This window comes from Mesoplodon densirostris, chromosome X, assembly GCF_025265405.1.
Source record: "Mesoplodon densirostris isolate mMesDen1 chromosome X, mMesDen1 primary haplotype, whole genome shotgun sequence".
Lineage (NCBI taxonomy): Eukaryota > Metazoa > Chordata > Mammalia > Artiodactyla > Ziphiidae > Mesoplodon > Mesoplodon densirostris.
The window spans coordinates 27,903,158-27,927,586 of record NC_082681.1 but is presented as its reverse complement, the minus strand read 5'-3'; positions in this window follow the sequence as shown (position 1 = coordinate 27,927,586).

The following is a 24,429-nucleotide window of genomic DNA, read 5'->3' as shown; positions in this document are numbered from 1 at the left end:
TGTACAACCAGAATTTAAATATTCAATTAAAACAATGAATTTTCATCCATTAAATACCATAATCAAAACAAAGGCATGACATCAATATATAAATTAATAGCAAACCTTTAAAATTTTGTTGCTCTGTCACTCATTTCCCTCTACCGTATATTAAGTTCTTGCTGTTTTTAAAAGGATCTATGTCTTCATAGAGAACAGACTTATGGTTGCCAAGAGGGAGGGGATTGGGGGAGGGATGGAGTGGGAGGTTGGGGTTCGACGATGTAAGCTAATGTATATGGAATGGATAAACAACAAGATCCTACTGTATAGCACAGAGAACTATATTCAGTATTCTATGATAAACCATAATGGAAAAGAATATAAAAATGTATATATATGTGTAACTGAATCATTTTGCTGTACAGCAGAAATTAACACACTGTAAATCAACTATATTTCAATTTAAAAAAAAAAGGATCTATGTCTTCAGGTGGGAGATAATGCATGAGATAAGATCAAGAGTTCTTTCTGAATTCTGGTTGAAGCCAATCTGTTATTGTCACTATTTTACCAGGATGATTTGAGACAGAATTGTGTGACTAAATGAAGCCACATTGTGATTCCTCTGACTTAAAAGGCATTTGTCTCAATGAATGATAAGTAGCTAACATTTCTTTAGTGTTGACCATCTTTCTTTTTTTTTTTTTCCCCCTCTACTAAGGGTCTCTTATACCTGTACTACACTGAATTTTCGATTTTTAAAAGTGTACAGGGAGAAAGAAATTCTATTCCTTGGAGAAGAAAGGAATCTACCTATGGAAGGAACCTAGGTCTACTAAAAGAACAGAATTCATTCCCCAGTTAGCTCTCCCAGTTTTGAAAAAGCCAAAAGTAGTATTTATGAGTTGCCTAGGTGTCAAGAATTCAGTGCTTGGATCAGAAGAAGAATATGTACCCTTTGGAATTATGATGAAGAATATGCCAAAATAAGGAGCCTTCGTTTTAAAGAAACAGTGACTCATCTTTTAAGGAAGTTTACAGAGGTATATGGGAGGAACCAACAAATGTGGAAACACCTGCATTCTGTCCAGCTCTGATGGTAATTTGTGGTATGATTGTGATGTCATTCTGACTCTCCATTCCTTCCTCTGTAAAGATATCGAGTCAAACTAGAAGATATTTAAGGTCATTAAGCCCTAAAACTACTTGATTTTAGGAGATGGAATTCCAAATGATTCAAGTATTAGAAAGAAAGCTTGTGAGGATTTTTAACTTAGATCATTGTTACGTTGATTTGTGCAAATTGTAATCCAAAGTGGACTCATCAAAATATATCACTAATTGTATAATTTAGCATAGTTAGACTTGTCTCTATCATACGAATTTGGGTGGGAACATTATTGCATAATATAAACTTTCTCGGGATAACTTCTCATCTGATTCAAGTCTCAAGTTAAAGTGAACTTCTTCTAAGCAAATCATCGATTGTTATAAAATGAATACTACGATAGCATATAGTATCCTTAGAACTGACCAGGCTTCCCTCTTTGCATTGGCTACTAGAAAGCTAGAGCTCACCTGTAATATATGTATGTATGGTATGCATTTTTGTATTAACCTCATTCTTAGGCTTCATTTTATGTTGCTGTCCTTGATTTGCTTTTCTACCCCTTTTGTGCCAATGTTTAATTTATACTGTCTTGTTTTATGGTATGCATCCTTGTACACTACTTTAGCCTTTTAGGAACAAAGCAGGTTTTAAATAAAACAGCCTGTAAATGGGTTGTTAACTGGAGTGGTTTGTCACTACTGCTGCTGTAACAGATGCCATAACAAGTTTGTGTAATGGCTTAAACAATATAAATGTGTTATCTTATAGTTCTGTGGTTCAGAAGTCCAACACAGGTCTCACTGGGATAAACTCAAGATATCAGCAGGGCTGCATTCCTTTTTGGACATCCCAGGTGAGAATTCATTTCCTTGCCTTTTTCAGCCTCTAGAAGCTACCTACATTCTTTGGCTCATGGCTCATTTTTCCATCTTTAAAGTAAGCGACATCACATCTAGCTGACAATTATTCTGTAGTCATATCTCCCTCTAACTACATCCTGGAAAGGTTCTACACTTTTAAGGACCCCTGTGATTATATTAGGTCCACCCAGATAATCCAGGATAATCTCCCATCTCAAGGTTCTTACTCTTAATCAAACCTGCAAAGTACCTCGTATCATGTAAGGTAGCATATACAAAAGTTACAGGTATTAGGACATGGACATCTTGTGGGGGGGCATTATTATGTCTACTAGACTAACCCTGACTAATTTTTAAGAGAAAAAGTGGGGAAAATGAATAGGAAATAGTTAAATTTTTATTCATAGTCATAGTAGTTAAAGACTGAAATCTTACATGACATTTCCTGTGGATCAAGAATGTAGTGCTGGGGCTTCCCTGGTGGCACAGTGGTTGGGAGTCCGCCTGCCGATGCAGGGGACGCGGGTTCGTGCCCCAGTCTGGGAGGATCCCACGTGCCGCGGAGCGGCTGGGCCCGTGAGCCATGGCCACTGGGCCTGCGTGTCTGGAGCCTGTGCTCCGCAACAGGAGAGGCCCACGTACCACAAAAAAAAAAAAAAAAAAAAAAGGAAAAAGAAATGTAGTGCTTACTATTGGTGGGAATATAAATTGGTACAGCCACTATGGAAAACAGTATGGAGGTTCAATAAAAAATTAAAAATACAGCTACCATATGATCTGTGATCTCACTTCTGGATATATATCTGAAGGACATGAAATATCACTATCTCAAATAATTATCTATACTTCCATGTTTATTGAAGCTTTGTTCATAATAACCAAGGCATGGAAACCACCTAAGTGTCCATCAACAGATGAACAGATAAAGATGATATATAAAATATATATGTATATATATTTGAATATTATGCAACCATAAAAAAGAAGGAAATGCTGCCATGTGCAACAATGTGGATGGATCTTGAAGGCCTTATGCTAAGTGAAATAAGTCAAACAGAGAAAGACAAATACTGTATGATCTTGCTTATATGTGCAGTGTAAAAACATCTAACCCATAGAAACAGAGAGTAACGTGGTGCTTGCTAGGGGCTGAGGGATGGGGTATATGGGAAGATGTTGGTCAAAGGATACAAACTTTCAAGTCTAAGATGAATAAGTCCTGGGCATGTAGTGTACAGCATAATGACTATAGTTAACAATACTGTATTGTATACTTGAAAGTTGCTAAGAGAGCAGACCTTTACTGTTACCACCACAACAACTAAATGGTAATCTTGTGAGGTGAAGGTTAACTAACCTTATTGCGGTAAACTTCACTATATATGCATATATCAAATGATCATATTGTATACCTTAAACCTACACGATGTTGTATGTCAATTTTATCTCAACAAAGCCAGAGGGGGAAAAAAGAATGTATTGCTTGGATTAGAAGAAGATGTGTTCTTATATTAAATCTTTATTACCAGAATAAGAAGGTTATAGGAAAGGCTGGACTAAAGTAATAAAAAAAATTTCTTCTATAGAATTTTTACATCAGGAAATCTTAGTTTGAGAAATAGACTGATCATCTTAGAGCTCTACTATCTGGGCATATCTGGAGGGTTGGTAGAATAAACTGCAAGGTAACTATTTTTATGAAGGGTTAGAGACCATCCTGGATTGGGAGTGAGGATGGAGCTCATTATTAGCAAAGAGAAAATTGTGGCAGATAAGCCTTGTCCAAGGGACAATAGTCAGTTTCTTATGGGTAGAATGATCTTGTCACTTTCACTATCCCATTGTCCAGTCCTCATGTTCTTCTGCCAGAGTCCAAAGGAGAGGAGCTGCACTAAATTCGTAAAAATCTGCTTCACTAAATCTCTGTAGGACTTAGTAATGTGATAGATATGTTCTTCATTTGTGGTCACTTTTAGAATATAGCATGTGCACAGCACCCGGAACAACAAACCAAACCAGCCTACAGAAGGGCATAAAGGAGACACCAAAGAGGACATCATCTGTTTGGGCTCTTGTGATTGCAGGTGAGAGCTGTTAATTATAGCAGCCAGGGAAAGAAAATGGCAGAACATATCCAAGAAGATTACCCTCCAGAGAACTACGATCTTGAGGACATCTGAAAGGAACGTGATGGACACCATGTGATAATCAAGCAATGCACATGTTCATGTTCATGTGAGATATGCCTCAGGGACTCACCAAATGGAACAAGTTGAAGGGAGCAGCAAGCCAAGGTAAATACTTTGCCATTGTTACTGCACCCCAATTAAGAGCCCATGGGTTGTACTAGCTTTATTAGTATAAGCACAAAAGCTCAGTTCTAGTTCTGAATATGGTACTAACTTGCTATGTGATCTTGGACATGCCAGTTACTGTCATTGGGCCTGTATACTCGTTCGTAATATGAGGGATTTGGACTAGATAGTCTCTGAGTCCCCTCAGCTCTAAACTATGCTGTACAAGATGTGAGGTTAATGCATTCAGTAACACAGACTAATTGTTAACAGGGTATGGTCAAATACAAGCAATCTAAAATAGGTTAGAATGACTTATAGCAATTTATATGTGTGTATATAGCATTATTAAGGGGACTTAAATAGGGGGAAATACTTGGAGACATCTAAAAACATAATGTTGAATGTAAAACACAAGGTACATATAATACAATTATTTTACATAAATTTAAAAATCACACAAAACAGTATCATTATGGGTATATGTAGAAATAGTAAAAGTCTAAAAATTATGTGCAGGAATAATATATACATAACTTCAGGAAAATAAAACCTCTAGAACTTGATTCCTGGGGAGGGCGTGAGACTTCAGCTGCATCTGTAATACTGAGTTCTTTTTGAAGGAAGAGTTAAAATAAGATTCAGCAAAGTTTAATACTGAAAATTGGTAATGTAAAATATTAATATTTTAAATATTGTTTTTGAGTGTTTAAAATATTTTATATTGAAAAGAATAATCTTTAAAAGAAAAATGACCTTTAGGGATGTACACTAAAATGGGGTTGGCAAACTTATAGCCTGTGGGCCAAGTCCAGTTCAGGATCTGTTTTTGTATGACCTTTGAGCTAAGAAGAAGAAGGGTTTTTACATTTTAAAAGGTTTGTTAAAAACAAAATAAAACAAAACAAAAACAAAATGCAAAACTGACAGAGATCTTATGTGGCTCACAAAGACTAAAATATATATTATCTGGTTCTTTACAGAAAGTTTGTCAACCTCTGCTGTCTAAAATATTAACAGTGGGTATCTGAGTTATTGGATTATTGGAAATTCTGATTTTGATTTTTCTTTCTGCGTTTGTATTTTTCCCAAGTTTCCCATGGTGCTTTTATGATGAAGGAAATAAAAACCATCAAAGTGATTTTTAAAGAGGGCTTGAAAAGTGTACTTTCTTATCAAATTGAACATTTCCCTCGGTTATCTGATTCAAACCCTTAATTACATGGAAAATCTTTCTTTCACAGTTATTACAAAAGCAAACTTCAAACCCAAATCCATTTTGATCATCAGAAATTCTGAATTTGGAATTTGCAGATGAATAAGGTGTTAATGCTTCTGACAATGCTGATGGTGCAAAAGTTCTATCTCAGATGAGTACAATTACTTTTAAGAGCCTGAGGCTAGGCACCCTAACCTCTTCAGATCTCTTCCCACTCCCTGGTTAGTTGTTGCTGATTTTTATCTCCATCAGGAATTTCTAAGGATCTCTTATTTTGTGCTACTGACACACAGTGAAATAGTGTTAGAATTTTTGGTTATTGACATACCTAAATGTTATCTAAATGTTTCCATTTGCTCTGTTATGCAAAGGATCTATAATAGAAACAGAATTCCTGAGAGTTCACCTGACATATTTTATTTTATAAATGTTTTTATTAGCTGCATTCCCATATCCCTGAAACACCTTGTGACTTGAAGCAGTGTTTTGTATGCAACACGATTAACTTCCTCTATATCATGCACACATATTTAATCAAAAAAAAAAAAAGATTTGAACAAATGTGTACTACCCTTTCCCAGAACTTTCCAAGGGTGTATGAATTTCCTGTAAACCAATATCTGCAATATGAAGGCAGTGAGAAATTCTTTGCCAGTAAAAGCCCTGCAAAATACTTTGGGGAAGAGTGTGGCCTATAACTGCAGAAAGTAGAGTGCAGTGTAAGTATTGTTTTAAAACAACATTTCCAATGTGGGTATCTCAAAAAGGATACTTATAAGCATAATGCATTTTAAATATTCCAAAATCTCAAAGATAAGCCTATCTAGATACACAAAGTGCTAACACATAGCACTTTCCTGGAAAGTGCATGTTATTGTAGGTTGTAATTTTACAGATTCCGGTTCTAAGGTTTGGGGCATATTCATGTGGGAAATGGAATGAATGAATAAAGAGAATTGTAAAATGCTAAATAGCTTACTCTTTCATTGATTCATTTGAGAGTTACTTTCCTATATAATTTCTTCATGCCTCAGTGGAAGAATTGGTTCCATAGAGTTGATTTATTTACATAGTAAATAAAAATATTAATGCATGCATATTGGTGCATATTCAAAATTCTCTTTATAGAACACAAAGCTTTAAGTGTATTTTTTTCCATTGAGCACCAATGCCTTAGTTATTTTTCTAATTTTAATTAAAAATATTGTCATTTCCACTCAAGTGTATCTCTTTCAAATTTTTGCCAAATGCCTCACTACTTTGATATGTCATGCCTAGTTCTCACAATCTTTTAAAATAATAAATCAGTCAGGTTATATTTTGCCACAGATATATTGTTATAAATTCTAAAGCATAAGGATTTCCTCATGTTAGAGGTAAAAACTACTGCTTCTTTTCTTTCCTTTTCTTTTCTTTCTTTCTTTCCTTTTTTCTTTCTCTTTCTCCTTTTTTTCTTTTTTATACATTTATCTATTTATTTATTTTTGGCTGTGCTGGGTCTTCGTTGCTGCACGCAGGCTTTCTTTAGTTGTGGCGAGCGGGGGCTACTCTTCTTTGCGTGCACAGGCTTCTCACTGCGATGGCTTCTCATGTAGCAGAGCACGGGCTCTAGGCACGCGGACTTCAGTAGTTGTGGCACGTAGGCTCAGTAGCTGTGGCTCACGGGCTCTAGAGTGCAGTCTCAGTAGTTGTGGCACACGGGCTTAGTTGCTCCATGGCATGTGGGATCTTCCAGGACCAGGGATCGAAACTGTGTCCCCTGCATTGGCAAGCAGATTCTTAACCACTGTGCCACCCAGGGAAGTCCCTCTTTCTCCTTTTTTAATCAAAAGACTCAATTTTTTAAACATCCATGATACAATTCTAATTCAAAGGTGAATCCAGGGTGAGCACTGAATCCTGACTCTTGTGAAAGACACTATTATAAGCACTATTATACTTCAGGTAAGATGGGTCTGTCTAAGAAATCAACCATCTATTAATTGATAGAATTTCAAAAATCTTTGAATACCAGATTAAATACATATTCCAGATTTAAAATAACAGAATGAAAAGTATACTTTAATATCCACTTAAACATTTATATGAACAGGTCTGCATATATGTCAAAGAAGAGATATGATTTTTGTCTGTAAGGGAGGGATAACCTGTAAAGCCATTTGATTTACCAAGGTAGAAGGAAATGATTCAATCTTATCAATTACTCAATAAAACTTACATTTTTAACATAAAATATTTCTATACTGATGAGTGAATGGAAGAACACTAAATATTAATAGTAGTTGTTTCTAGGTGGCAGGATTTGGAGAGTTATTATTTTTCTTTTTCCTTGCCTGTTTTTCTAAATACAGAAGAAATGTTGCTATTTCAATAAGAAAAATTAAAAAAAAGAACAACAAAATTCACTTAAAAAACATAATATTTCTATTTTAAAACAATTAGATGACAATGCTATAAATACAAAAAATATAAGAAAAAATGAAATATAACAAGGGTATCAAATACTGATCTGGATATATATATATATATATATATATATATATATATCCCTGCTAAAGTTGGTTCTCCCTTAACCATAATCATATATATATATATATATATATATATATATATATATATATATATATATATCCATCTTCTTCCCAGATCAGTGTTTGGTATCCTTGTTATAAGTGATTTTTCCTTATATGATCATATGACAGAGCAATGGAGAACCACCCCTTGCTGGGCTATTAAATAATTCTTGGTGTAAGAGAAAATAAGAATACTCACTTGTTCCAGGTAGATTAGCTCCTGTTTCTTCCTTTGGGAAACATGGCCCACTGTGGTTTCTGGAGGATTGTTTTTCAACTAGGCTAAAAGTTATGTCATGCTGACTGTATCCCTTGCATATCTAGAATACAGTCATTCCTCGATATCCAAATGCTGAAGATTGGTTCCAGGATCCCCAGGGATTTGCTACGTCCCTTATACAAAATGGTGTAGTATTTGCATATAACCTATGCACATCCTCCCCTATACTTTAAATCATCTCTAGATTACTAACACAATGTAAATGCTATGTAAATAGTTATAAATACAATGTAAAGGTGATATAAATAGTTGCTGGGAGCATGAAAAATTTAAGTTTTGCTTTTTGGAACTTCTGGAATTTTTTTTTAATGTAATATTTTCGATCTGTGGTTGGTTGAATCTGCAGATGCAGGGCCTGGGGATATGGAAGGCTGACTGTAATACTTCCTTTGTACCTTTAACACTTGATCAAGCTTTTTATATAATCTGGAGGTTAATATTCCCAGTAAGTCTCTCCTTAAAAGTAAGTTAGAGGTTTAGGGAGCCCACTAAGGCTCTTCTAGCAGTTATGCAGTAAGTAGCCTAAAAACATTAACCACTTCGCTCACTTCCCAGAGAGAGACTTAGGCACAGGAGAGAATATGGCTAAATATATTTTATTTTATTCATTAGGTTTATCATGCTTATTACCCTCTAGGCACACATAAATACTGTACAAAAATCTGGTTTGGATAAAGTCAGCTATGATCAAGGAAAGTCTGGCTGATAAGGTTTAAAAAACCGCTTATACTTTTTTGTTAAGACCTGGCTCCTCTATTTTGAAACCTCTGCTGCACAATCATCAGCTGAGATGACAGTTACAAAATGAGATAAAAGTCTTATTCTTCAGCAACAGAAATGATTTTTTAAGGTCTAGTAAAAATCCTTGATTTGTACTGAAGAAACTTCTCTGGTTTCTACCAATGTGCTTCACATGAAATTTCCTGTAGGGTTGGAAAGGTTGATCTGTATTTGAGTATTCCATGTCACTGTAAACTGTCACAAGGCAGGCAGCATCCAAAGGGTTATCTTCTAAAGTAAAAATAATTACTTTCATTCTGCATCACTGTTCTGACATATGTTCTTTTTCAAAATGCCCCCATTTTGTCTTGTTTTATTTTTTTTGTTTTTGTCAGTAAACTAATAGTACCTTGATGAGGCCAGCATGACCTAACTTTTCAATTCCTTATTTAATAACATGTTTACAATCTTCTTTTATCCTTAAAGTTTCCATCCGGCTGCTGATATTTTTTCTCCTTATATTCATGTGCTTAATACATTCATGACAGTTTGACCTCTTTTTATTAGCTGCCCATTAGTAAGAATATCTGGAGCAGTCTCGCATAGCATTTTTTGTTTTCATGGTTTTATGAAGTAATGTATTAGTGGTTTGAAACTCTTTTTTTTTTTTTTCGGTACGCGGGCCTCCCACCACTGTGGCCCCTCCCGTTGCGGAGCACAGGCTCCGGACGCGCAGGCTCAGTGGCCATGGCTCACGGGCCCAGCCGCTCCGCGGCATGTGGGATCTTCCCAGACCGGGGCATGAACCCGCGTCCCCTGCATCGGCAGGCGGACCCTCAACCACTGAGCCACCAGGGAAGCCCCATGAAACTCTGTTTATCAATAAAGATTATTATCTTTTTCATATAATGAATGCACCAGTGTGGACCTGCTGTGCACTTGGATTTGTAGCTCAGTGACTGACTTATTTGCAAGAGGGTTGGACTAAACAAACTCTTCTGAAAATGAGTTTTTTTTTTTTTAAATAAGGCATCATTCAGTGAGGGTAGAATTCAGAAAAAACTCCAATTAAAGACTTTTTTTCTTCCCTTTTTCTTTCCTCTAAAGGAGAGAAAAATCAATTTGTCCAGTGCTTGCCACCTTGAGTGGGTTTCAGTGAAGGAGGTAGCATAATGCAGTGGGGGGAAGACACTTGGTCTTAGCAGACTTGGTTTCTGGGCTAGGTTCTGTGATTGTATTAGCTCTAGGCAAGCTTACACACAAATTAGTTAATATCTAGACCTTAACTTGCACATCTATAAAATGGAAAAGTTAATATTAGACATTCCTACCTCACATATTCCTTGAAGGGTCTAATAAAATAAGAAAATGTATGTATGTGAAAGATTTTTGAAAACCATGAAGAACCAGAAAGAGGTTAGGTATATTTATTAAAAGGTTTCTTGTGTAATTATTTTTGAATTTCAGGGAACTGCCAGTTTCTACATAATTTCATTTACCAATAAAAGAATCACAGAACATTTTATTATAATTAAGGTTCATGAGCCTCAATCCTACCTCTCAATGGGGTGGTAAGTAAATTTAGTCAAATTAGCTTTAAAATTTCAATCCTTTGGTTTTATACACGTATAACCTACTCACAGTAGATCACTCATATTTGCTGTTAATGTTCAGTCTAACCAATGTGCCACAGTTTATTTGCACAATGCAATTAACAGGAATCAGTGTCAGTGGAGCTAATGATACACTGCTGCACCCATGAGCAAGTCTCTATAAGATGTCATAGTGATCAGCATTTTGATCAATTTCCTAAAACATGAAACAAAACAAAAAACATGCAGTTTCATTCTATGGCATACTCAGGGGCCTGGAAAAATGAACTTCTAGGTAGAAAGGAAAACTAGTTCAGAATGAAAACCTTGGCCTACCATGTAGTCTAGACCAGAGGCTTCCAAACATAACTGGCAAATAGCAAAATGGCCCGAAAATGTTAAAAAATCAGACAAATTCCCACATCCTTTCCCCAGAGATTCTGATTCAGTAGGTATGATGTGGAGTCTGAGAATGTGTGCTTTAAAAATCTTCCCAGGAGGGGCTTCCCTGGTGGCGCAGTGGTTGAGAGTCCACCTGCTGATGCAGGGGACACAGGTTCGTGCCCTGGCCCGGGAAGATCCCACATGCCTCGGAGCGGCTGGGCCCGTGAGCCATGGCCGCTGGGCCTGCGCGTCCGGAACCTGTGCTCCGCAACGGGAGAGGCCACAACAGTGAGAGGCCCGCGTACTGCAAAAAAAAAAAAAAAAAAATCTTCCCAGGAAATTCTGAGACTCAACCAGATTTGAGATGCACTAGTCTAAATTACCACAAGAGGCATAATGGGAGGGGTTTGTCCTCAGCACTGTGTTCCTCAGAGACAATTGAGTCCTTAATTTGAGTTTTGCAGTCCAACTGCATCCTCCTTTATGGTTCTATATTGTGAACATAAAAAATATTTCATTGTCAGAGACTAAATCTTACCTCTAGGACAGTGATCATCAAACTTTAGTACGCTTAACATCATGTAGGGAGATTGCTGAAAATTCATATAACATGGTCTCCACTCCCAGAGATTCTGATTCAGTTAGTTTGGGAGGGGACCCAGGATTCTGCATTTTTAACAAGTACCACAGATGATTCTGATACACATAACTAGAGAATCACACTTGGAGAAACACTGGTTTAGACAGTGTTCTTTATCAACTTCAATATGTTGCCTTTACTAGAGTATAAGACCCTATTTTCAAATTAATATTTTTAGTGAATATACACATTCTCAAAAAATATTATAACCTCTTTCAAATTCATTATACTTCATTCAAATCCTTCCTGTTAAATATGGATCAGAATTAAATGGGCCTCTTTGGATTTACATAACACAAAGTTGAAAAGTGCTGTTGAGTTCTATTTTTGTATCCTTAGCATTGGCTACTTCAATCTAATTTTAGGAGAGTAGTAATGGATCAGTAAGGGTTACATATATATGACCATTTGGCTCATTAGAACAAAGGAAAATGCTTGGATTGTCTCCTACACATTTTATTATGAATTAAATATAGGTCCCAGATCACCAGATTATCAACTGAAACTGGATCAACGATTTTTATAACCTCTTCCTTCTTCTGCTTTGGAGTATTAATAACTAACATACAGTACATTTTTCTATCAAGCCAGTCCACATCCTTCATGTGATTTTTGTTAATATTCTATTGTCATGCTAAGTTTGTGGATGCTGCTTGGGTTCAAAACATTCAGAGTGTATAAAGAAGGAAATGAAAATCACCTGAAATTCCATTATCTAGAGGGAACGCTATGGATATTGGGTGAACTTCCTCTCTCTATATATACATGAATATGCACCTGTATAAAATAGAGCTAATATAACACTGTATATAGAGTTTAAGCATTAAATCATATTTTCCATGTCACTAAATAATTTTTTTAAGCATCATTTTCAGAGTTTCATCTTAATGTTAACATAGAGCCATGGAATCAATAAAAAGTTAAACCTAGAAGTAGGTTAGGCATATTTATTTGTGTTCACTGTTCAATTGTTTCTACCTCATAAGGATGTTTTGAATATTAAATAGGTAAATACATATTCAGCACTTAGAAAAGTGTCTGGCATATAGCAAGTGCTCAAATAATGTTGGCTATTATTATTCAAAAGCGTTTTTGGTCTTTTTATATTAGCAAAAGATACTAATGCCTTAGATAAACAGATGACATTACATTTCTCCTGGTTTCTCTCATTAAAGCAGCAAAGTTGAATATTAATAAGTATAGAGAATTATGTTGTCATGCATGTTAGTCTGGAAAATATAAATTCATCTCATAAAAAAAGTCAAAGGATGAAAGAAGGTTTTTACTGTTAATTGGAAACAAAGTGTCATTGGTGTCCTGATTTAAGGGGCACTTAATCATGATTAGCTAATAAAAGAAGAAAAAATAAATAAAGAAAAATAATTAATGTTAAAGTGAAGTTATTATTAGCTCTTATTTCACTAAAATCTTTTCCTCATAGCCCATGGCACCAAATAAAATTAAATAAAGAAAAGTTTCATAATTCACAATGACATTCTCAATGTTAAGACATTTTTAAATAAAAAATGCATTACTGAAAGCACACTTCAAAATTATTAGATGTAATATTTTTATAGCCAAAAGCATTTAAATTTTAAGAGTTGAACAACTGGAGGACTGGAATGCTATTTATAGATTTAGAAAGATTTAGTCACTTTCATAAGTTAAAATTCTTTCTCTCTTTAAGCCACCTGTTCTCGCTCTCTCTTTAGAAATGGTTTTGTTAAAAATAATCTCAAGGTTCTGACTATTTTCTATTCTAAGGAAACCACATCAAGAGGAAAGTAGGATATTTTTCTTAATTATTGGTAAAGAATTTCGACAGGTTTATGGACAGACAGTTCACTAATTTGTTATAGTCCTTCCCCAGCATTTGAAAAACTGGTCTGGAAAATCTCAGAATAGACACTGCCTGAAATAAAACCAAGGAACTGACCTAAGTTCAGTGAAGTGCTGAGAATATGTGTTACCTGAAACTTTAGCTTAATGAGTTCCTTAATTAGGGAAGACATAATTTAAGGTGCTAAAAAGTCCTGTGGCTGAGTATTTGAATTATTGTATGTTTACACCAATTTAACTAGAAGCTATAATTATCAGTTAGGGGAAGTCCGAATTAAAAGTCTGCTCCCACTTACACCACAGCTAAAATATTTCTGAGGAAGTATTAATGACATGCTTTTGTTATATGCTTTAGACACATTTATTCACAGACATAGTTATTCATTTCCATAAATGAGAGCTCAAGTAAATGAACAACACTAGAAAGGATAAGTGTTTTAGAATGTAGTATTATCCAACAAACAACAAATAATAGTCTCTGGTTACATACATTCTTTCTCAACATAGTGTAGTTTTAAATATGTTTAATATACTTCTAAGTGTAACCTTTTATTTAGGCCATTTTTGTAAGTTACTGTTAAAAAGAAACTCTGAAAATGATGTTTACAAAGAATTATAAAGTACCTGGGAAAATGCATAAGATATGCAATGTGTGAGAAAAAAAGAAAATGGGATACAACTGTATATAGAATATTAGCTTTAAACTTTCCTGTTTTCCCAATTTTCTATGATGAGCATATACTATATTTACAGTCAGGTAACATATTTATTTAATGGGACCCTAGTCAAAACCACAATTAGAAGAGAACAATTACAACATCTGTCTATTTTGTTTCATGACTCTATGAAAGTAAAATTTATTATTTCAGCATTTCACATCATGGAACCCAACTTAGAAAATACATTCATTATCTACCCTTTTATATATTGATGATGATAATCAAGGCAGAACCCCTTTCCCTTTTCTTTTTTTTTGGTTGGGCTACGTGGCTTGTGGGATCTTAGTTCCCTGACCAGGGGTCGAACCCATGTCCGCTGCAGTAGAAGCACTGAGTCCTAACCACTGGACAGCCAGGAAATTCCCAAGGCAGGACCTTTTTATAAAACACATTTTTAGCCTTTAGCATGGCAAGTTAAACAGAAGCAAGATTTTTTTCTAAGCACAGTTATTATCTGAAATCATCAACAATAATAGGTTGTTGGCTAAATAAGCAAGCAAAACTTAGTACCATAACCATTTTGTCAAGATGCCCATGAACTTTGATATTTTATCACATACAAAACATTGATCCATGACTGAAAAGGAGACAGGGTTTGCATAGACACATCTTAAACCTTCTGCTTCCCATTGACTAAAATATTTTCATTGTATATTTCATTCTACTTTTAAAAATCCAGTTTACCAGCTGTTTTCTTACATAATAATATGTACTTAGTTATATTTTTTTCTTACACCATAATATTTAGGAGATATAGGACTTATTTAACTTTTTATTTCTCCTCTGGAAGAGAACTGCTGCATTACTCTTTCACGAGGGCGATGTCTGGCATTTTCCCCATATGTCAGATATCCCACACTCCATTCTCAAGACAACACCTAGGAAACAATCAGGAGAATCAAGTAAATCATTATGAAAATAATAGTAATTGTGTTTTCTAGCCCTTGATGTTTTCTTTTAATGAATTATGAGAATAAAGCCTATTAAATTATTAACCAGAAAATAATTAAATCAATAGTTTTTTCCTGTTTTTTTTTTTTTTGCGGTACGCAGGCCTCTCACTGTTGTGGCCTCTCCCATTGTGGAGCACAGGCTCTGGAGGCGCAGGCTCAGCAGCCATGGCTCACGGGCCCAGCCGCTCCACGGCATGTGGGATCTTCACGGACTGGGGCACGAACCCGTGTCCCCTGCATCGGCAGGCGGACTCTCAACCACTGTGCCACCAGGGAAACCCAAAATCAATAGTAATTTTTAAGAACTGCAAATAGAAATCAAGCCAATTTTAAGAATCCATCAATAAAAAAGAATTTGCAACAGTACATTACAAATGGACAGGATTTAGAATGTTTATAGATCCTTTTAGATTTAAACAGGCATTGGTTTACCTTCTGAATAAAATCTTTTTGCAAACAATCACCAGAGTTGTAAAATATGAAAAAGTGAAACTAGGATTCTGCATATATAAAAATAATTTTCAGATTCTGATTTCAAGAAGGGGTTTGGTTAGGCCATGGCCTCAACACATATGAAGTTAGTGATTCTGTATACTCGTTTGATCACTTACTGAAGTTCTCTTTTCATGACATTTATTCCTAGATATAAATCAGTTTTCTTATTTTTAGTTACTAATAAATATTTATTTGATATCTGGTACTTAGCATTTTATATATCATAATTTCAGCCTACGACAGTATTTACTACAAAACTAAAATTACCTTGGCTTTCAACAAAAGTATCATGTGAAAATCTTTTCTCACAAAAATAATCATGACTTTTCAGAGAAGTTAATCTTAGGGAGATGGTAATCCTCTCTTTAATAAATTTTTAAGAACTCTACATGAGATTACATGTAGGTGTGATGAATAAATCAATGAAAGTTACTTGTTAGATACCTACTGTGTTCAATTCTATTTTGGGACATAAGAGAGGCAAGACAAGGGTGGATGTTGAAGAATCAGAAAACTATCAGTGTCCTCAAGGAACTTAAAATAGAATTGGATAGAATGATTGATGAATGATCCAAGATAGAACCAAATTAAGTGATAAGTTGTGAGATACAGACAGAGATGGTTATATTCATGAAGCTAATGAAACTTGAACTTCAGAGACCCTTACTAGAATGGGTCCCTTGCAAGGTCCTAAGAGGCACTGTGTTAGTTCATTAGGACTGTGTTAGTTCATTAGGGCTGTCCTAACAAAGTACCACAGACTGATGACCTAAACAACAGAAATTTATTTTCTCATGATTCTGGAGGATAGAAATATGAGATCAAGGTGTCAACTGGTTTGGTCTCTTCTGAGGCCTCTCTCCTTGGCTTGTATACGGCCATCTTCTCCCTGTGTCTTCACATAGTCTGTATCTGTGTCCTGATCTCCTCTTTTTATAAGGATACCAATCATATTGCATTAGGGTCCACCTATGTAACCTCATTTTTACTCAAGTACCTCTTTAAAGACCTTATCTTCAAATATAGTCACATTCTCAGTTACTGGAAGTTAGGAATTCAACATATGAATTTGGGGGGAGAGAAAATTCAGCCCATAATACTCTGCCCCCTGGATTCCCAAAATTCATGTCTTTGCCACATGCATATTACATTCATCCCAACTCAACAGCCACAAAAGTCTTAACTCATTCCAACATGAATTCTAAGTTCAAAGTCTCAGCTGAATCAAATATGGAAAGATTCCAGGTTTGATTCATCCTGAGGTACAGTTCCTCTCCAGCTGTGAACCTATGAAAACAGCAAGTTATCTGCTTCCAAAATACAATAGGGGGGAGGCATAGGATAGAATTTTCCAAATCTTCAAGTTCAGGTTCCTTTTTGCTTAACAATTTTTTCTTCAATTTATCTCTCTCTTCTTGCATTTTACTGTAAGCAGCAAGGAGAAACCAAGCTGTGCCTTCGACACTTTGCTTACAAATTGCCCCAGCTAAATATCCAGATTCATTACTTACAAGTTCTACTTTCAACAGAGCACTAGAACACAATTTGGCCAAATTTTTGCCAACTTATGACAGGGATTGCCTTTCCTCCAGTTTCCAATAACATGTTTCTCATATCTGAGATCTCAACAGAAGCACCTTTAACATTCATATTTCTACCAGCATTCAGTTCATGATGATGTATGTATATCTCTCAGATTATATAAGCTTTATCCACAGCTCTCCTTTTTTCTTTCTAAGTCCTCACCAGAGTTTACCTTTAATGTCCATATTTCTATCAACACTCTCTTCAAGGCAATCTAGGCTTTTTCTAACATGCACCTCAAAACTCTTCCAGTCTCCATCCATTAACCAGTTCCATTTCTATATTTCACCTTTGTCTTCCCACCCCCTTTGCCTTGTATAGACTGGGGTTGGTGTAGCCACAGGCACATTAGAGATCTGGCTAAGAGGAAGATCATTTAGTCTGGCATTAGTAGGATGTATCTATGTGGTTCATAGTCCCTTTTCTGTATAGTTATTACTAGCTGCCCCAGGGTAGGAGTGGCTTCCAGGAATACTCCTGTCACCTCTGTGCCTACCACATGAAGATGCAAAGCTAAAGCTGTGTTGTGATATGAATATGACCCTATAGCTGCTGGCACTGGAAATACAAAGGCAATGAAGGATAAGCAAGATTTGAAATGTATGAAGTCAGAAGCCTGTCTATACAAAAGTCTTCCAAACATTAAACATATAAAATTATAAGCAAAGGATTTGGTTCTCACCAGAGCCTATTCAAATATTCTCTCCTATCAGCAATATTCTTGAAAATGTGACTATAAAAGGACCATATGTTTCTTTTCATTTTTGATGGAAATTATATGAAATATAATTTATCAAAATTTCTGTTTGTAGGTCACTTATCTATAGCAGTATTATAAGCAGTGAATATGTCTGTATGAAGTTACATGCGTTATGCATATTTATTAACAATAATAGAAAAGGCACCAGTTTTGATCTTGTGAAAAACTAAATTATCTTTCTAGTCTCTCTATAGACAATGAAATTTACAAAATAATTGTCATCTTAAGAGGTGATCAAGGGTATGCATTCAAGAAATGAATGTCAGGCAGTTGAGTAATAAAATGTGTTATTTTTCCTGATTTTTGTGATGTTTGTGGTATTTGTCAGTTATTGAAATGTGTAATTTGTTGTGACTTATTTCCTAATTCTAAACAAATTTTCATTTCTGAACCTAATTGTATATTATTTTCCTTAAAGAGGATTCTCCAAATTGTATATAAGTTCAGTCCCCACAAACTTTGGATCTGGCCCTGTATATAGGCTATTCATACTTAAAGAAATCATAGGAGACACCAATAAAAAATGGAATAATCAGGGAAAATCACCAGTTATTTTTATGGAAAGAAATCAGTTTTATTCTTCAAACACTTGGGTCCTCTATGTAGAGGCAGGAAGTCAGTACTATATTCAGAGTTATTAAGAACTATTAAGTCTTTCTGAGACCAGTCACATTGTGGCAAAAGATTTTGGCTACATTGTGGCAGGCATTTTCCAATCATTTGACAACACAGACCCCCTAATTTCATTCCAGCTCTAGCAAATGAATCATGATTGTTCTAAGTTACCCTTTGATTTGTTAGTAATTAGTCTAGGTGTAGGCCCATTACCTAATTCTTGCAAATAAAAGTCTGATGGGGCTTTCTGGGAAAGATTTTTATCTCTAAAAAAAAAAGGGCATGAGCCGAGTAAGAAGAAATTCCTTTTTACCTCGCACTCTTTCAGATATTGGTGTAAGGGTGTAGTATTTGGAGCTGTGGCAACAATCTTTTGATCACAACACAATGGCCAAGTGAATTGAAGTGATACCAACCCAACAGTAGTACTGTGATATCACTGAACCCCAAAAGCAGCTCTAGGACAGCCTAGTTCCAGACTTCTAGTTACGAAATATAATCAAATACTATCTAAAACACTGTTGGCCAGAGATTTTTTGTTAGATAGAGCTGAAAATATTTCCAATTAAGGGGTGGGAGGGAGATGCAAGAGGGAGGAGATATGGGGATATATGTATACGTATAGCTGATTCACTTTGTTGTAAAAAAGAAACTAACACAATTGTAAAGCAATTACACTCCAATAAAGATGTTAAAAATTAAAAATAAAAGACGATGATGGATAAAATGTGTAATGGAGAAAGCTTTGAATTAGCTCTCATACTAGCAAATACCTTCCCTCAAAACACAACTGCGAAGATGTGCCTTATTGTCTGAAATACTCATTTTAATATTTGAAATTTTTTATTAATTTTCATGTGGCATGCCAAACTAAAATGGAAAAATTAAATGAAAAACTTTAAATAAAAATTTTATTGAGATATAATTTACATACCATAAAAATTACCATTTTAAAGTTTACTATTTAGTGGTTTTTAGTGTATTTACAAAGTTGTGCATTGATCATCAATATCTAATTCCAGAACATTTTCATCACTCCTAAGAAGAACTCCTTATCTCTTAGTAGTCACTCCCCATTCCCCCATCTCTCAGCCCCTGGCAACCACTAATCTACTTTCTGCCCCTATAGATTGGCCTATTCTGGACATTGCATATAAATGCAGTCACACAATATGTGGCCTTCTGTGTCTGGCTTTTTTCACTTAGTATAATGTTCTCAAGGTTCATCCATGTGGTATCATGAATTAGTACTTCATTTCTTTTCTTTTTTTTAAAAACATCTTTATTGGAGTATAATTGCTCTACAATGGTGTGTTAGTTTCTGCTTTATAACAAAGTGAATCAGCTATACATATACATATCTTCATTTCTTTTCATGGCTGAATAATATTCCATTGTATGGATATACCACATTACGTTTATCCATGAATCTGTTGATGGATTTTTGAGTTATTTCAACCTTTTGGCTAACGTGAGTGCTGCTATAAACATTGGTTTACAAGTTTTTGTTTGAACATCTGTTTTCACTTATTTTGGGTATGCCTCTAGGAGTGGAATTTCTGAGTCATTTGGTAATTCTATGTTGAATTTATTGGGGGAACTGCAAAACTTTCCCAAAGTGGCTGCACATTTTACAGTACTACTAGGAGCATATGAGGATTTCAATTTCCACATCCTTGCCAACACTTGTATTTTTTTTGTCTGTCTTTTTGATTACAGCCATCATAGTGGGTGTAAAGTGGTATCTCATTGTGGTTTTGATTTGCATTTCCCACATTATTTCATGTACTTATTGGCCATTTATATATCTTCTTTGGAGAAATGTCTATTCTGATCTTTTGCCCACTCTTAATTGGGATAATTGTCTTTCTGTTCTTGAATTGTTAGAATTTTTATATATTCTGGATTCTAGACCCTTATCAAATATATGATTTGCAAATATTTTGTCCCATTCTGTGGGTTGTCTTTTCATTTCTTTGATGGTGTTCTTGGAAGCACAAACATTTAAAAATCTGGTGAAGATAAGTTTATCTAGTTTTTCTTTGGTTGTTTGTGCTTTTGGTATCACGTTTAAGGAACCATTGGAAATGCTGGAGGCTGAGATATGGTGACAAATTTCCACAGTAGAGAAGATGGGAGCTTGAGACATTTTGCCTGGATATTAAAAGGGACCTGATAACATCTATGCTATATTTAGGTACATGTTTGGAGTACAATATTAAATACTGATTACCTATATCAGAATCACCTAAAAATTCTTGTTAAAAATACAGATCACATGGCTCCCTACAACATATCAAAACAAATCCCTGGGCTTAGGGCCAAGGAATATGAATTCTAAACAAGTTCTTAAACAGATTCTGCTGTATATGGACGTTTGAGAACCACTGAACTATGCCATGTGCCCTCCAGTAAGCATAAATGCATATTTCTTTAGTTCTTGATAAATGTCAGCACCGTTGTCAACTTCTCCTAGATTCAATGCAACATTATAAAATGTGCTCTTACTTTGTGCCAGGCACTGTGCTAGGCACTAAAGATAACCCACAAAGAAAATTTTGGGAGAATATTTATTTATAATATTTAATTAATTAATTACTTAATTTAATTTTGGCCATCTTGGGTCTTAGTTGTGGCACGCTGGATCTTTTGCTGTGGCCCACAGGCTCCTCCTTGCAGTACACGGGCTTCTCTCTAGTTGTGGTGCACGGGTTCCAGAGCTCATGGGCTCTGTAGTTGTGGCGTGCGGGCTCCAGAGTGTGTGGGCTCTGTAGTTGTGGCACGTGGGCTCTCTAGCTGTGGCACATGGGCTCTCTGGTTGTGGTGTGTGGGCTTAGTTGCCTCGCAGCATGTGGGATCTTAGTTTCCCAACCAGGGATCGAACCGGCATCCTCCGCATCGCAAGACGGATTCTTTTTTTTTTTTTTTTTTTTTGCGGTATGCGGGCCTCTCACTGCTGTGGCCTCCCCCATTGCGGAGCACAGGCTCCGGACGCGCAGGCTCCGGACGCGCAGGCTCAGCGGCCATGGCTCACGGGCCCAGCTGCTCCGCGGCATATGGGATCCTCCCAGACCGGGGCACGAACCCGTATCCCCTGCATCGGCAGGCGGACTCCCAACCACTTGCGCCACCAGGGAGGCCCCGCAAGACGGATTCTTAACCACTGGACCACCAAGGAGGTCCTGAGAACATTTAAATGTGATAATTATTGTGGTACATACAACTATCTATCGATACACAAACACAGGCAGATACATCAGGTGCAAAATTGTCATTTCGAAGCTAATTGTGTTGATTCATTTATGATTCCACAGAATCTCATTATGGGAGGCTAGGTGTCAGCTTCCATTTAGTCATAACTATGATTTACTAATCAGAATAATATTTTAAAATGTTACATAAGTTTTGGTCGATACAAGAATAGGAGCACTACAATAAGTTGTGAGCTCTCCATGAGGAGTTTATGTCTTAAACACAATTTATTGTATTTGAGAAAGAAATCTACATGCACTTGTATATATTTTCAGCCTTTGAGCATGCTGTGGTTTGCAATATAATTAAGATCTTGCAGCAACAGAAATGAAGATATATGAGATACATATTAATCTAGACACTATTGTAATGCGATTAAAGTGTTAGGAGAAAATGAGAATAGGTGCTGAAAGACTCTATGGGCAGATGTATCTAAATCCATAGTCACTGATCGTGGTGACCAGTCTCCAATATGACCCCCAATGATACCCATCTCCCGGTATTCTCATCCTTGTGTAGCCCACATCACATGGTACCAGAATTGGCCTGTGTGACCAATAGAATATGGCAGAAATGATGTAAATGGCTGTGGCTTCTGTCTTGGGCATGCTCACTGCCACTTGCCCTCCTTCTGGCTTTCTTGGATTACTTACTCTTGAGAAAGCCATGTCAGAGCAGGCTAATGGAGGGGCCCATGTGCTGATGAGCTGAAGCCTCTTGCTAAAAGCTATAGGAGTGAACTTGGAAGTGGATTTTTCAGCCTCCTGTCAGTGAGTCTTCAGATACTCCATCCCTAGCTGAGAGCTTGACTACAACCTTATGAGAGAACTGAACAAGGCCACCTAACTAACCTGCTCCTGGATCCCTGACTAACAGAAATCATGAGGTATTTGTTGTTTTAAAGCTCTAAATTTCATAGTAATCTGTTATGCAGTGACAGATAACTTAGCATGCAGATCAAAGAAATATTATTGGATGCAAATGAACAGATTTCTATAAAGTAATACTTTGAGGAAATGTGTAACCTTAAAATTCCTACAGTTATCTCAGTACTAAAAAGGTTAAAAATTTCCCCAGCAACATAGTCAAAACCTATATAAGACAAAATTCCATATTAGTCAATATTTCTTAAAAATTGTATTACAATTCTAGTCATAAAGAAACATTATGAATTGCTCAATAATATAATATGGATTTTATGTGGAGTAAATTCTCCCTTGGTCATACAATGTCTACAGTCTTAAATTATCATTATTACTTTATTTTTAATACCAGTTAACATTCAGATGCTGACTATGTGGTAGACATTGTATTTCATTGTTTCATGCCCTCATGCTTACTGCCTGTAATATATTCCCACTTATTTCTCATAATAACCCCACAAGAGAGGCACTATTTATTATCCCTTTTTAAGTTCACACAGCTAGCAAGTAGCAGAACATAGATTTGACCCTAAAACTCCTTTTCCAGAGCCCAAGCTTATGAAAGGGTATATTGAAATAGTTTTATATGAAGTAATCCCTGACAAAGACTCATTAACCAAACTTCAGTCAGGCTCCTCTAAGTCCTTTATCATTATGTTATATACATATTTCTCCCTGATAATTTTCCTTGATCTTAATTCTGCTCTTTCTGAAATTTATGTAGCTACTTATGTTTTCTTTTGATTAGTGTTAACATGGTCTATCTTTCTCTTTCCATTTACTCTTAATCTATGTGTGTCTTTACATTTAAAGTTGGTTTCTTGTAGACAACATATAGCTGGGTCTTGTTTTTGATTCACTCTGACAATCTCTGTCTTTTCATTGGTATATTTAGACCATTGACATTGAAAGTGATTATTGATATAGTTGGATTAATATCTACCATATTTGTTACTGTTTTCTGTTTGTTGCCCTTGTTTTTGTTCCTATTCTTATGTTCCACACTCTTTTCTGCTTTTTTTGGTTTTAATTGAACAGTTTATATGATTTTATTTTCTCTCCTTTCTTAGACTATCAATTATACCTCTTTTTACTTCTTTTTATAGTTGTTGCCCTAGAGTTTGCAATACATATTTACAACTAATTCAAGTCCAGTTTCAAATAACACTATACTGCTTCATGGGTAGTGGAAGTACCTTGTAATAAAATATTCCTAATTCCTTCCTCCCATCCTTTGTATCATTGCTGTCATTCATTTCACTTATATATAAACATACATAAGCATATATAAATATATGTATGTCCACACATAAAATTAAATACATTGTTTCTTTTATTATTTTGAACAAACTGTTATCTGTTGGATCAATTCAGAATTTTTAAAATGAAAGTTTTTATCTTACCTCCTTTTCTCTATTCTTTGATGTTTTTCCTTTCTTTATGTTGATCTGAATTTCTGACCTATGTTATTTTCCTTCTCTCTGAAGAACTTCTTTTAACATTTCTTGCAAGGCTGGCTTTACTGGCAATAAATTCCCTCAAATTTTGTTTGTCTGAGAAAGTCTTTATTTCTCCTTTAATTTTGAAGGATAATTTCATAGGAATAGGATTGTAGGTTGGTGTTTATTTCTCTC